Source organism: Xenopus laevis, chromosome 7S (assembly GCF_017654675.1).
Source record: "Xenopus laevis strain J_2021 chromosome 7S, Xenopus_laevis_v10.1, whole genome shotgun sequence".
Taxonomy (NCBI): Eukaryota; Metazoa; Chordata; class Amphibia; order Anura; family Pipidae; genus Xenopus; species Xenopus laevis.
This window is the reverse complement of record NC_054384.1, coordinates 102,784,736-102,797,072: the sequence shown is the minus strand read 5'-3', so window position 1 is coordinate 102,797,072 and position 12,337 is coordinate 102,784,736.

The following is a 12,337-nucleotide window of genomic DNA, read 5'->3' as shown; positions in this document are numbered from 1 at the left end:
TCACTATATAAAACATGGCATTTTTACCCCTATTCATTTCTATGGTTTAGTTCTCCTTTAAGCAGGGGCATGACTACAGAGGAGACAGATCCTATGGTTGCATGGGGCCCAGGAGTATAGGGAGCCCAGTAAGGCCCTAATTTATGAACAATTTCAGTATATCTCGGTAGAATAGGTTTACCTATCAATGTTTTGGGACCCTAAATTTAATTAGCTGTTTGGTTCAGTAACATCTAGTTACACCACAGTAGATAACAGATAAGTACTACTATAGTTTATATAAACAAGCTTCTGTGTAGCCATGGGGACAGCCATTCAAGCACAGGATACACAGTAGATAAAATACAAGTAGTACTATAGTTTATATAAACAGCTTGTTTATATAAACTATAGCGGTCTTTCTGAAGCAAAAACATTGTTATTGCATACTATTTATATTTTTGCAATACAATTATTTGCCTGCTGCTTTTACCTCTCTGATCCCCTGTGTTCCTCTATGAGGGGGGGGGGGCTGCCATATTTGTACAGCAGGAGTCCACTAGTATATATTAGAAACTCTAACTGACAGACTGAGAAGGGACAGTCAGGTTGGCAAAACAGTCTGGTTTAGGAACTTTAAGTAACAATTACAAAAGCAGCCCTATCAGCAAAAAATGACCCATTAGTAACTTTTAATGTACATTAATATTTTGAAGAGGTTTTTTTAGTGTCAGTTCCACTTTAAACTCAATAGGAGCTTTTCCATGCCTTCCTCAGTAAACACCATGTAATAGAGTGTGAGCTCTGGAGATCCCTTTCCTAGAACTGCTGCTATGGAGCTTTATGGAAAAAAAACATTTGATAACTTCAGTCTGTGGCCTGTGAATCGGAGTCTGAACTGTCTAAAGCAGGGGTCCCCAACCTTTTTTTTACCTGTGGGTCACATTCAAATGTAAAAAGATTTGGGGAGCACCACAAGCATGAAAAAAATTTCCTGTAAATGCCAAATAAGGACTGTGATTGGCTATTTGATAGTTCCTATGTGGACTGGCAGCCTATAGGAGGCTCTGATTGGTGGTACATCTGGTTTTAATGCAACTAAGATTTGTCTCCAAATCTTAAATACAAAAATAAGCACCTGCTTTCTGCCCATGGGAGCAACATTTAAGGGATTGGGGAGCAACATGTCACTCACAAGCAACTGGTTGGGGATCACTGGTCTTAAGAGGCCGGGGGCATTTTCTGCCAGACTCCAGCAGTGGAGCAATAGTCACTAATCATGAGACAAAAAGGTTTTTTTCCCCACCACATCATCAGCCACCCTCCAGATGCTCTCACTTTATTTGCATGTGGTCGGCACAAAACGGAGCTTTTAATTATGCTTTTATTAATAGCACCATGTCAACATTTTGTTGTTTGCTGAATGACTGAGCTTGAAACACTCCATTAGCCTTTACGGCACAGCCTAGGACAGGGCCCACATTGGCTTGATCCTATCTCAGATGCACAAGTCATGTTTGTGTTAATAGGGAAAGGCTCGGAAGCCCCGGCAAGTTTCCATAGAGAGCAGTGGCCCACCTGCAAGCCTCAGGTGCACCATGGGAGAGAGTGAGCTTAAACACAAGTTGCACTTCCGCTTTTTTCATTTTTCAGAGCCCGATCTAACAGGGAAAGTGGTTCCCTCTCACCAGGGTCAGGCGGCTGCTTTCTTCTCTACAACTTCTGCAATCCACCTATTCATTGAGCTGAGTCAATATCTGACACAGACCCTTTTGTCTTCATGGTTCCCCCTGTTCCCCTGCTCTAGAGGAACTACATTAAAGGGATTCTGTCATGGTTTTTATGATGTACTTTTTATATATTTATTATAAATTACACTGTTTACACTGTAAATAATTCACTCTACGATATAAAATTTCATTTCTAAACCAGCAAGTGTATTTAGTTGTAATATTGGTGTGTAGGTGCATCTCAGGTCATTTTGCCTGGTCATGTGCTTTCAGAAAGAGCCAGCACTTTAGGATGGAACTGCTTTCTGGCAGGCTGTTGTTTCTCCTACTCAATGTGTCACAGTGGGACCTGGATTTTACTATTAAGTGCTGTTCTTAGATCTACCAGGGAGCCGTTATCTTGTGTTAGGGAGCTGTTATCTGGTTACCTTCCCATTGTTCTGCTGATTGGCTGCTGGGGGTGAAAGGGAGGGGGTGATATCACTCCAACTTGCAGTACAGCAGTAAAGAGTGACTGAAGTTTATCAGAGCACAAGTCACATAACTGGGGGCAGCTGGGAAACTGACTATATGTCTAGCCTCATGTCAGATTTCAAAATTAAATATAAAAAAACTGTTTGCTCTTTTGAGAAATTGATTTCAGTGCAGAATTCTGCTGGAGCAGCACTATTGTTTATAAACGTTTTTTTCCATGACAGTATCCCTTTGAACTTTCATGAATGCAGATTTATAGACTTGTCAGAATGTACATGTAAGCCACATCTGGAGCAAACACGAACATTCGTTTTTACATTTTATATATTGGCTTTTATTTGTCCTCAAGTCCTTCCCAAGTTTAAATTGCATTGATAATGGGATGAAAAAACAAACAAATACAATTGGTTAACAAAGAAACGCAAACAGGGTTTAGACTGGGTGGCCTGGGGCACATGACTGGGGGCAGCTGGGAAATTGACAATATGTCTAGCCTCATGTCAGATTTCAAAATTAAATATAAAAAAACTGTTTGCTCTTATGAGAAATTGATTTCAGTGCAGAATTCTGCCAGAGCAGCACTATTAACTGATTCATTTCCAAAAAAAAAAAACTAGTTGCCTCCTCAAATGCACAATGGTAACAAAAACAGCTTTCCACAATGCCTAGTGTTCAGCATAAACCAAGCGACTGTTCTGTTGAGAAGTGGCTGCAGAAAGTTCTGAAAATCCCAGAAAGTTTATGAATGCTGCCTGTGTATTTATAGGACTTTTTCTTGGCTCCATTTAGGACCCCATTTACGTGCTTGAGAATAACATCCCAATCGACAACCAGTATTATCTGGAGTAGCAACTTGCAAAACCTCTTCTCAGGATTTTTGAGCCCATTCTGGTGGAAAGCAAGGCCGAGAGTATACTTTTAAATAAGTACCACTACTAAACTGCAGCCATTCTTTATGTCTTGTATGCTGCCTGCGGCCAATCATATTACACTTGCCCTATTTAGCAACTGATCATTAGGCTGAAGACTTCACACTCACATTGTCCATATTTGGACCACCATTTGGGCAACATCCAACTTTCAACATTGTGATGTGCATGGACTACATCAGGGGGTACTACTGTACCAGGCCTAAAGGGGGGACATTTTCGAAATAGCTGGGCCCCCCTTGACTGCGCTGAAGCCATGACGCATCTTCTGTAGTCCCGAAGAGTCGAAGTTGAAGTCCTGAAGCCGTGAAAAGACCCAAAGCCATGAAAGGAGCCAAAGTTGAAGCCGCAAAAAACCCGAAGTCACGAAAGGAGCCATACTTAAAGCCGTGAAAAGACCCGAAGCCACGAAAGGAGCCGAAGTTGAAGCTGTGAAAAGACCCAAAGCCACAAAAGGAGTCAAAGTTGAAGCCACATAAAGCCACATAAAGCCACAAATCCACGAAAGGAGCCGAAGTTGAAGTCCTGAAGTCACTAGTTCAGTTCTACTGAACACCAATGTGTTTTTTATTTTATTAAACCCCTAGCCACCAATCTGTTATTTTAATACTCTATAGGCCCCTGACACCAATGTTTTTTTTATTTTATTTTTTTTAAATATTCTATGGGGCCTCAATGTAGGTTTTGGGGCGAAAATGTTGTTGTTCTAATAGCGGCCCTTGGGGTTTGCATACAGTAAGGAGAAAATGCTATGAACTGCACTGAATCCGATGCTCTACAAAGTAATAATGAACCCCTATGTTCCTTTCAGAGGGGGGGGGACAAACTCGCTGCAAGACGGTGCTGACTGCCAAGGTTGGAGGCCTTATGACATTTGCAAAGAAACGCAGAACGTGCATTGGCTACAAAGCAACTCTAAATCATGATGGTAACTGGTAAGTGACTGGGGAAATGGGAAAGTGAAGGGAGATAGAGTTGCTCCTTGTATCTTGACTATTAAAGGGGTTGTTCACCTTTAGTTAACTTTAAATATGATATAGAGAGTGTCAATGAGAGACAATTTGCAATTGGTTTTTATTATTTGAGATTTTTCAGTTATTTAGCTTTTTATTCAGCAGCTCTCCAGTCTGCAGTTTCAGCCATCAGTTTGCTGGGGTCCTAATTCCCCTAGCAACCAGGCACTGATTGGAATAAGAAACTGGAATATGAATAGGAGAGGACCTGCTTAGAAAGATGAGTAATAACAGGTAGCAATAACGATACATTTGTAGCCTTACAGGGCATTTGTTTTTTAGATGGGGTCAGTGACCCCCTATTTGAAAGCTGGAAAGAATCAGAAGAAGAAGGCAAATAAATTTAAAAAACTACAAAAAAATAAATAAATAATGAAGACCAATTGAAAAGTGGCTTGGAAGGGAATTGGCCATTCTATAACATACTAAAGTATAAGTAAATAATCGGGCAGCGTGACGCTTATAGAAACAATGATGTCTTCAAGGTTCTAATGGAATGTGGACTTTGTAAATGATTAATTAGTCCTAGTGTCAGCCCATACATGAATCACACCAGGAATGCCTTTTTTTCAGGAAGTTTGGAAATGTACGAGCACCTCGGATTAAAAACGGTACCTGGATAGAAGACCTTCATAAACCTCTTGGCCTCAGAAAGTGGCAATGGACTTTTAGACCTGATGGCGGCTCACTGGGGTGCAATGAGGCACGGAAGCTGGATCTAACACACGTACTATTGGATAAAAACTTCTTGTTTATATGTAGTGCCCAACCCTGGCCCTCAAACTATCCACTGCTGCGAGATGCAGTTCAACAGCAGGACAAGTTGCCTATTATAACCGTCCAGGCATGGGACCTGTTATCCAACATTCTCAAGATTTGGGGTTTTCCAGATAAGTAATCTTTCCATAATTTGGATCTTCATGCATTAAGTCTACTAGAAAGTCATGAAAACATTAAATAAACCCAATAGGCTGGTTCTGCTTCCAATAAGGATTAATTATATCTTAGTTGGGATCAAGTACAAGCTACTGTTTTATTATTACAGAGAAAAGGGAATCATTTTCAAAAATTAAAATTATTTGATTAAAATGCAATCTGTGGGAGATGGACTTTCCACAGATCTTTGTGTATAATAGGTTTCCAGATAACAGATCCCATACCTGTACAGTTAAGGGAACCATTATCCAGAAACCCGCTGTCCAGAAAGCTCTGAATTATGGAAAGACCATCTCCCATAGACTCCATTTTATCCAAATAATCCATAGTTTTTAAAAAAGTTTTCCTATTTTCTCTATAGTAATAAAACAGTAACTTGTACTTGATCCCAACTAAGATATAATTAATCCTTATTGGAAGCAAAACCAGCCTATTGGGTTTATTTAATGTTTTCATGATTTTCTAGTAGACCTAAGGTATGAAGATCCAAATTACAGTAAGATCTGAAAGTGCCGGTCCTGAGCATTCTGGATTACAGGTCCCATACCTGTATTTTGTTTGGATGACATGCTCTTCATTCTTGCATGAAGGCAGGAGAATTTATACAAATAAACAGGGAGTTGAGGAATTCTTCTCTAGGTATCGTTCCTCTTCACTTAATTAAAGGGGACCTGTCACCCAGACATAAAAAGCTGTACAATAAAAGTCCTTTTCAAATTAAACATGAAATTCGAATTCTTTTTTTGATTAAAGCATTCATAGCTGTTGTAAACTCATTTAAACATCTCAGCTGTCAATCACATATTGCCTGCCCCTCCTCTATGCCTTAGGCAAAGAGGCGGGGCAGACAATTACTTTCACTTTCCATTCAGCACTTCCTACATGTCACTGCTCTCCCCACATTCCCCCGTTCTCTTCACCATTTAATTGTGTAGCCAGGACATGGGGATGGACATCAGGTCCCCCATTCTGGTGCACAAACAAGATTCTGAGATGACACAAGACTTGTCTTAATAACAGTGTCCACAAAATGGCTCCTGCCTGCTTGTTATAATTATGAATTCCCAGACTGGAGGAAACAAGATTCAAATAATTTGTACAGTGTAATTAAAGTACATTTTGCTTGACAAATATTATAAAATAGGATTTGGAATATTTTTTTTGGGTGACAGGCCCCCTTTAATTAATTAATAAAATCCCACCCCCCAGATGTGGCTTTTATATGCTGAATACCGGGAATTTAATTCTGCATCGCTGTTGTTGGTCCAAAAATGGAATATCAGCGTGGGTGTTTGTTTCCCCGGAACCCCGAGCTAATTCTTGTCAGAGCTTCTACAGAGTTCCTCCTTTTTCAGTCTCTCTCTCTTATATTTATATATTTCCCTCCTGCCTTTACTCAATTTTCCGCTGACCTAAAGAAAGAAATGTGAAATATCACTGATGTAAACTTAGAAAATCCGCTCATGGTTTCAGAGGCTGCTGTGTGGGAAGATAGTCAGTTGACTGCAAAACTATGGGCACCCCCTGGCCAAAGGACAAGTAGAAAAACCTCAATTTTATATACTCTGATTTTAGGTTTTTCCTCATTTTACACCCTTTTTTGTGGTCTTGCCAATATAGCATGCATTTTCCTGATTTGATGCAATTCTTTTCTGGCCTCCTAAAAAACATAAAATGGGTGTTCTACTGTAAAATATGGGATCCATTACCAGGAAACCCGTTATCCAGAAAACTGCAAATTACAGAACGGCCATCTCCCAGAGACTCCATTTTATCCAAACTTTAATTTTTAAAAATGATTCCCTTTTTCTCTAATAATAATAAAACTGTACAGGTATGGGACCTGTTATCCAGAATGCTCGGGACCTGGTGTTTTTCTGATAACTTTCCATAATTTGGATCTTCAATCCAATGGGATTTAACCAGTTCAATAGATATCTGGCCCATTATCTGCCAACTATTGGTCTATCAGTAGGAGCTTTTATCAGGCACCTTCAGCTGCTGGATTGTAAGCTCTATGGGACTGGGACCTCCTTCGTGTAGGAAGGGAGTCACACTCACACTGTCAGCACTACCCCTGTGTGCCAGTGATTTGCATCTTTAAAGGAGAACTAAAGCCTAACTATAGAAGTAGGTAGAAATGTTGTACATTATGTTTTGGGCTTCTGTACCAGCCCAAGGCAACCACAGCCCTTTAGCAGTAAAGATCTGTGTCTCCAAAGATGCCCCAGTAGCTCCCCATCTTCTTTTCTGCTGATTCACTGCACATGCTCTGTGCGGCTGTCACTTACTGAGCTTAGGGACCCACTCACAATATACAGTACACATAGAATAGAAATGTCACAATATAAGGCTGATTAGTAATTAATACAGATAATTACTACATGGCAGCACAGAAACCAGTGCAATTAGCATCAGAATTTAATAATCAGCAAACCTGTAGCATCAGCTTATATTACAGCCAGGGAAGCTCATTTTCTGCTGGATAATTAGTGACGAGCCCTAAGCTTAGCTTCTCAACAGCCAATCAGAGCCCACTGAGCATGTGAGTGTCACAGACACTTTCCAAGATGGTGACCCCCTGTGACAAGTTTGAAGTCCTGGATCATTGCTGCTATTGACAAGCTCAAACTTTAGGCTGGTGCAATAAGTTCAGTATATATAAAAAATGGCATTTTTAACAAATTCATTATTAAGGTTTAGTTCTCCTTTAATTATATCTTAGTTGGGATCAAGTACAAGCTACTGTTTTATTATTACAGAGAAAAAGGAAATAGTTTTTAAAAATCTGGATTATTTTGATAAAATTGAGAATGTGGTAGAGGGCCTTTCGGTAATTCAGAGTTTTCTGGAGAATGGGTTTCCAGATAACAGATCCCATACCTGTATAATACTCAGTGTATCCGTGTGCATGTGTTATTGCAATGTAGGGTGAGGTTAATTTCTAGGTCTGTTTCTAGTTAGGCACATCAGCATTTGTTTCCTTTGCAGTAACATATCCATTTAACTCTAGCATGGAAAAGCAATCTGTTATATTCTACCATTCCCAGTATATGCTACTCTTTTGCAAAAACTGTTAAGAATTGGTCGATTCCTGGATTACTACAGCTGTAGTTTAAAATATATTGTAGGTAAAAGGATTCATGGGATGGTTCACCTTTAAGTTAAATTTTAGTGTCGCTAATTCTCAACAACTTTTCAATTGGCCTTATAATTTTTTATTTTATTCTTTCCAACATTCAAATGTGGGGGTCACTGACCCCATCTACAAACAAATGCTCTGTAAGCCTGCAAAATGTATTGTTATTGCTGCTTTTTATTGCTCATCTTTCTGTTCAGTTCCTCTCCTATTCATATGATGGCATCTTATCATATCAATGGATGGTTGCAGATTGCAGAAACTGGAGATGCTGCTGAGTAAAATGGCAAATAACGTAAAAATCACAATTAATAAAAAATGAAAACCAATTGCAAATTGTCTCAAAATGTCATTCTCTACATTATAATAAAAGTTAATTTAACGGAGAAGGAAAGTTCCAATCCAAGGGGGGGTACCAAATGTTAGGGCACCCTCCAAGGATTGTAATGACTTACCAGATACCCCAGGCCGGAGCTCCTGTTAGCATAAAACTGCCCCAGCCTGATGCAAATAATCCTTTTCCTCCCTTCTTCACTCTTCAAAATCCAGTGGCCGATGCAGGTGCAGTATAAAAAAAGCTCACTTTTTACAATCCTTGAAACATTTGGTACCCCACGGATTGGAGCTTTTTTTCTCCTTTAAATGTTAACAACCCCCTTTAAGGGCAGAGACACACATTGAGATTAGGGGGGGATTTAGTCGTCCCGCGACAAATCGCCTCTCTTTCTACCCAAACTGCCTTCCCGCCGACTAGAATCTAAATCGCTGGCGGGATGGCACTCGGAACGCTTTCTTTTCAACTTCGGGCAACTTCAGAAAACAAAGTGCTCCGAGTGCCATCCTGCTGGCGATTTAGATTCTAGCCGGCGGGAAGGCAGTTCGGGAAGATTAGTCGCTCGAAGAAGAGGCAATTTGTTGCCGGGCGACTAAATCTCCCTGAATCTCCACGTGTGCCCTAAAAGTTGAAAGGGATACTGGGAAAACTTGTTTTTTTTTTCAAAACACATCAGTTAAAAGTGCTGCTCCGGCAGAATTCTGCACTGAAATCCATTTCTCAAAAGAGCAAACAGATTTTTTTATATTTAATTTTGAAATCTGACATGGGCTAGAGATTTTGTCAATTTCCCAGCTGCCCCCAGTCATGTGATAAACTTCAGTCACTCTTTACTGCTGTACTGCAAGTTGGAGTGATATCACCCCCTCCCTTTCCTCCCCAGCAGCCTAACAACAGAACAATGGGAAGGTAACCAGATAGCAGCTCCCTAACACAAGATAACAGCTGCCTGGTAGATCTAAAAACAACACTCAATAGTAAAAGCCAAGTCCCATTGAGACTGATTCAGTTACATTAAGTAGGAGAAATAACAGCCTGCCAGAAAGTAGTTCCATCCTCAAGTGCAGGCACAAGTCACATGACTGCGGCAGCTGGGAAACTGACAATATGTCTTGCCCCATGTCAGATTTCAAAATCTGTTTGCTCTTTTGTGAATTGCAGAATTCTGCCGGAGCAGCACTATTAACTGATATATTTTGAAAAAACATGTTTTCCCATGACAGTAAACTGGAAATCCGACCTGATATGACCTTTGGTGATAGGATTTTTCCTCCTGGTCCAATCAACAAAGTTTCTTTTAGGGTTTAGTTCACTTAAAATAAAAAGATTATCAAGATCGAATCACTTGGCATAAGCTGTGCCGCCTGCTTTTATTTTCTGTTTTGTTTGCGACTTATCATTGGCACAGTGATTCATTGGTGCAGAATAACACGGCAGGGAGTGAGATAACATCTTCTGATTAAATATCTAAATGACAAGTGATTTGGTACTTGATATACCACCGTGTGTATAAAACTCACAACATATTATTTATTTCTGTTCCGCTCAAAAGCATTTTCCAGACCCCATGAAGCAGCTCCACTTTACACTGGTTTGTATTGATTCTTAAACCCCAATCACATCTGTTCTCATTGTTGAACGTGTCCAGGGCAAGAAAGCTCTTTTCATTGCACTGAAGATATAAAGATAATCTGCAGTATTGTCTGTGTCTGCACAATAGCAGGAAGCTGGGGGGTCCGGCACAGCCACAAAAAATTGCTGACTTTCTGCTTGGGAAATGTAACCCCCCAGTTTTGCAATACACACAGCAAAGCAGAACTGAGCAGAGACCTGGGAATGTGTGTAACGGGCTGCCTTCTAATGCACGGAACAGGCAGATATTTGTGCTGACTTTCCAGCAGCCCCTTCATGTTTTATAAATACAGTCAGCAGTGGGTCCCTAAGCTCAGTAAGTGACAGCAGCACAGAGCATGTGCAGTGAATCAGCAGAAAAGAAGATGGGGAGCTACTGGGGCATCTTTGGAGACAAAGATCTTTACTGTTAAAGAGTTGTGGTTGCCTTGGGCTGGTGCAGAAGCACAAAACATCATGTACAACATTTCTAGCTACTTCTTTAGTAAGGCTTTAGTTCTCCTTTAACATGTCACAGACAGTCTCTATCCAGTGGGCAGATGGGGTCTCTTTGGGCCTCTGTGTACCGGAGATGACAGGGCCTATTTTGATTCTCAGTCCAGACCTGCACTGGATAATTGGGTGTTCATATTTATAAGCAAGATGGGTGCAGTCACTAGATCTACAGTCAGGGAAAACCTATGGGGCAAATTTCCTAACCTCTGGAAATTCGCCAGCGACAGCTTCGCTCACATCACAACACTTCACCAGGCTTAGATTCGCCAGGAGAACGCTAATTCCGAAGTTGAGTCCAGGACGCTGAACGCTGGTGAAGTGGCGCTAGCGTTACTGCGGCAAGCGAAGCAAAGTTGCGCTAGTGTTGGCTAATTTGCATACGGCGGGAAGTTAAAGTTGAATGGACGTATATGTTGCAGCAATTTACATTACAGAAGCCCCGGAAACCTTAATTTAATAAATTTAAATACAGATGTTATATTGCCCTATACATGAGCCCAGTGTATAGTTTATGTGGCATATGTTAGGAAATGTAGGGGGGAAGCCGGGTACCCCAGAAAAAATTTACGATCTTTTGCAGCCTATCACCCTGAAAAATTAAAAGTCCCCAGCGTTTTTTGGGACTATTTCCAACTATTTTTTGAAGTCCTATCTACTCTATTGCACTTTGCAATGGTCTGAGGTGGCGAAGGCAAGTCTGGCGCAAGAGGTAACGTTCAGTAAAATCCGTATCTTTATGAATTTGTGAAGTAACTCTCTTTCACCACAGCGAAACTTTGCCTGGCGTAAGAGTGTGAAGTAGCACTAGAGTCTATCTCCTTCGCTAGCGAAGTTATGTCAGCGACCGTTAGTAAATCGGCGAAGTGTCGATTTTTCGCTAACGTTAGTCAGTTCGCCCTTTAGTAAATCTGCCCCATTTTCAGTCCCAGGCTGTCTCACAATGGCCTTGAAAATAGAACTTCATTTCCTAATGCTTCTGGCAGTCAAGCCTACATTCCAAACCTCCTGCAGGGAATCACCAAATCCAGTGGCGTAACTAGAGTGCACCGGGCAGTGTCGGACTGGGATGCCAGGGGCTCACCAGAAAACCTTAGGATAAGGGCCCACTTTACAAACTATTATTCCTCCTCGCCTCACTCAACCTCTTTATTCTCCTAGTCTTTTATCACTACATACTATACTCTATTCTTCAATTGTTAATCCTCTTTTTTGCATAAATAAATAAATAGGGAATGACCTTGAAGTAGACCAAATGGTTAGAGGCAAGAGGTCCCACTGACACCTGGGCCCACCGGCAGTTTTCCTGGTATCCCGGTGGGCCAGTCCGACACTGGCACCCGGCCCCCCTGCAAAGAAACCTTCAGAGCAGCCTGGCGCACTCCTATCTCCATGCTCATGCCCTGCTCCAACACCGCCACCTGACTCCGCCCACATCCTGCCCCAACTTGCGCCCCCTTCCTCGCCGGTAAGAGAAGGTTTTTTTTAATTAGCTATAGAGGAAGCAGACCCCACAGTCTGGGCCCCCTACGATTGCAGCGTCTGCTTGCTCTATAGTTGTGCCTCTAGCCAAATCCATAATTTTTTTTGGATTCAACCAAATACCATGAACTAAAATTAATTGCCATAATTTGTCCAGCACTTTAAAGGAGAAACAAACCCCTAATAAGAAAAAATCC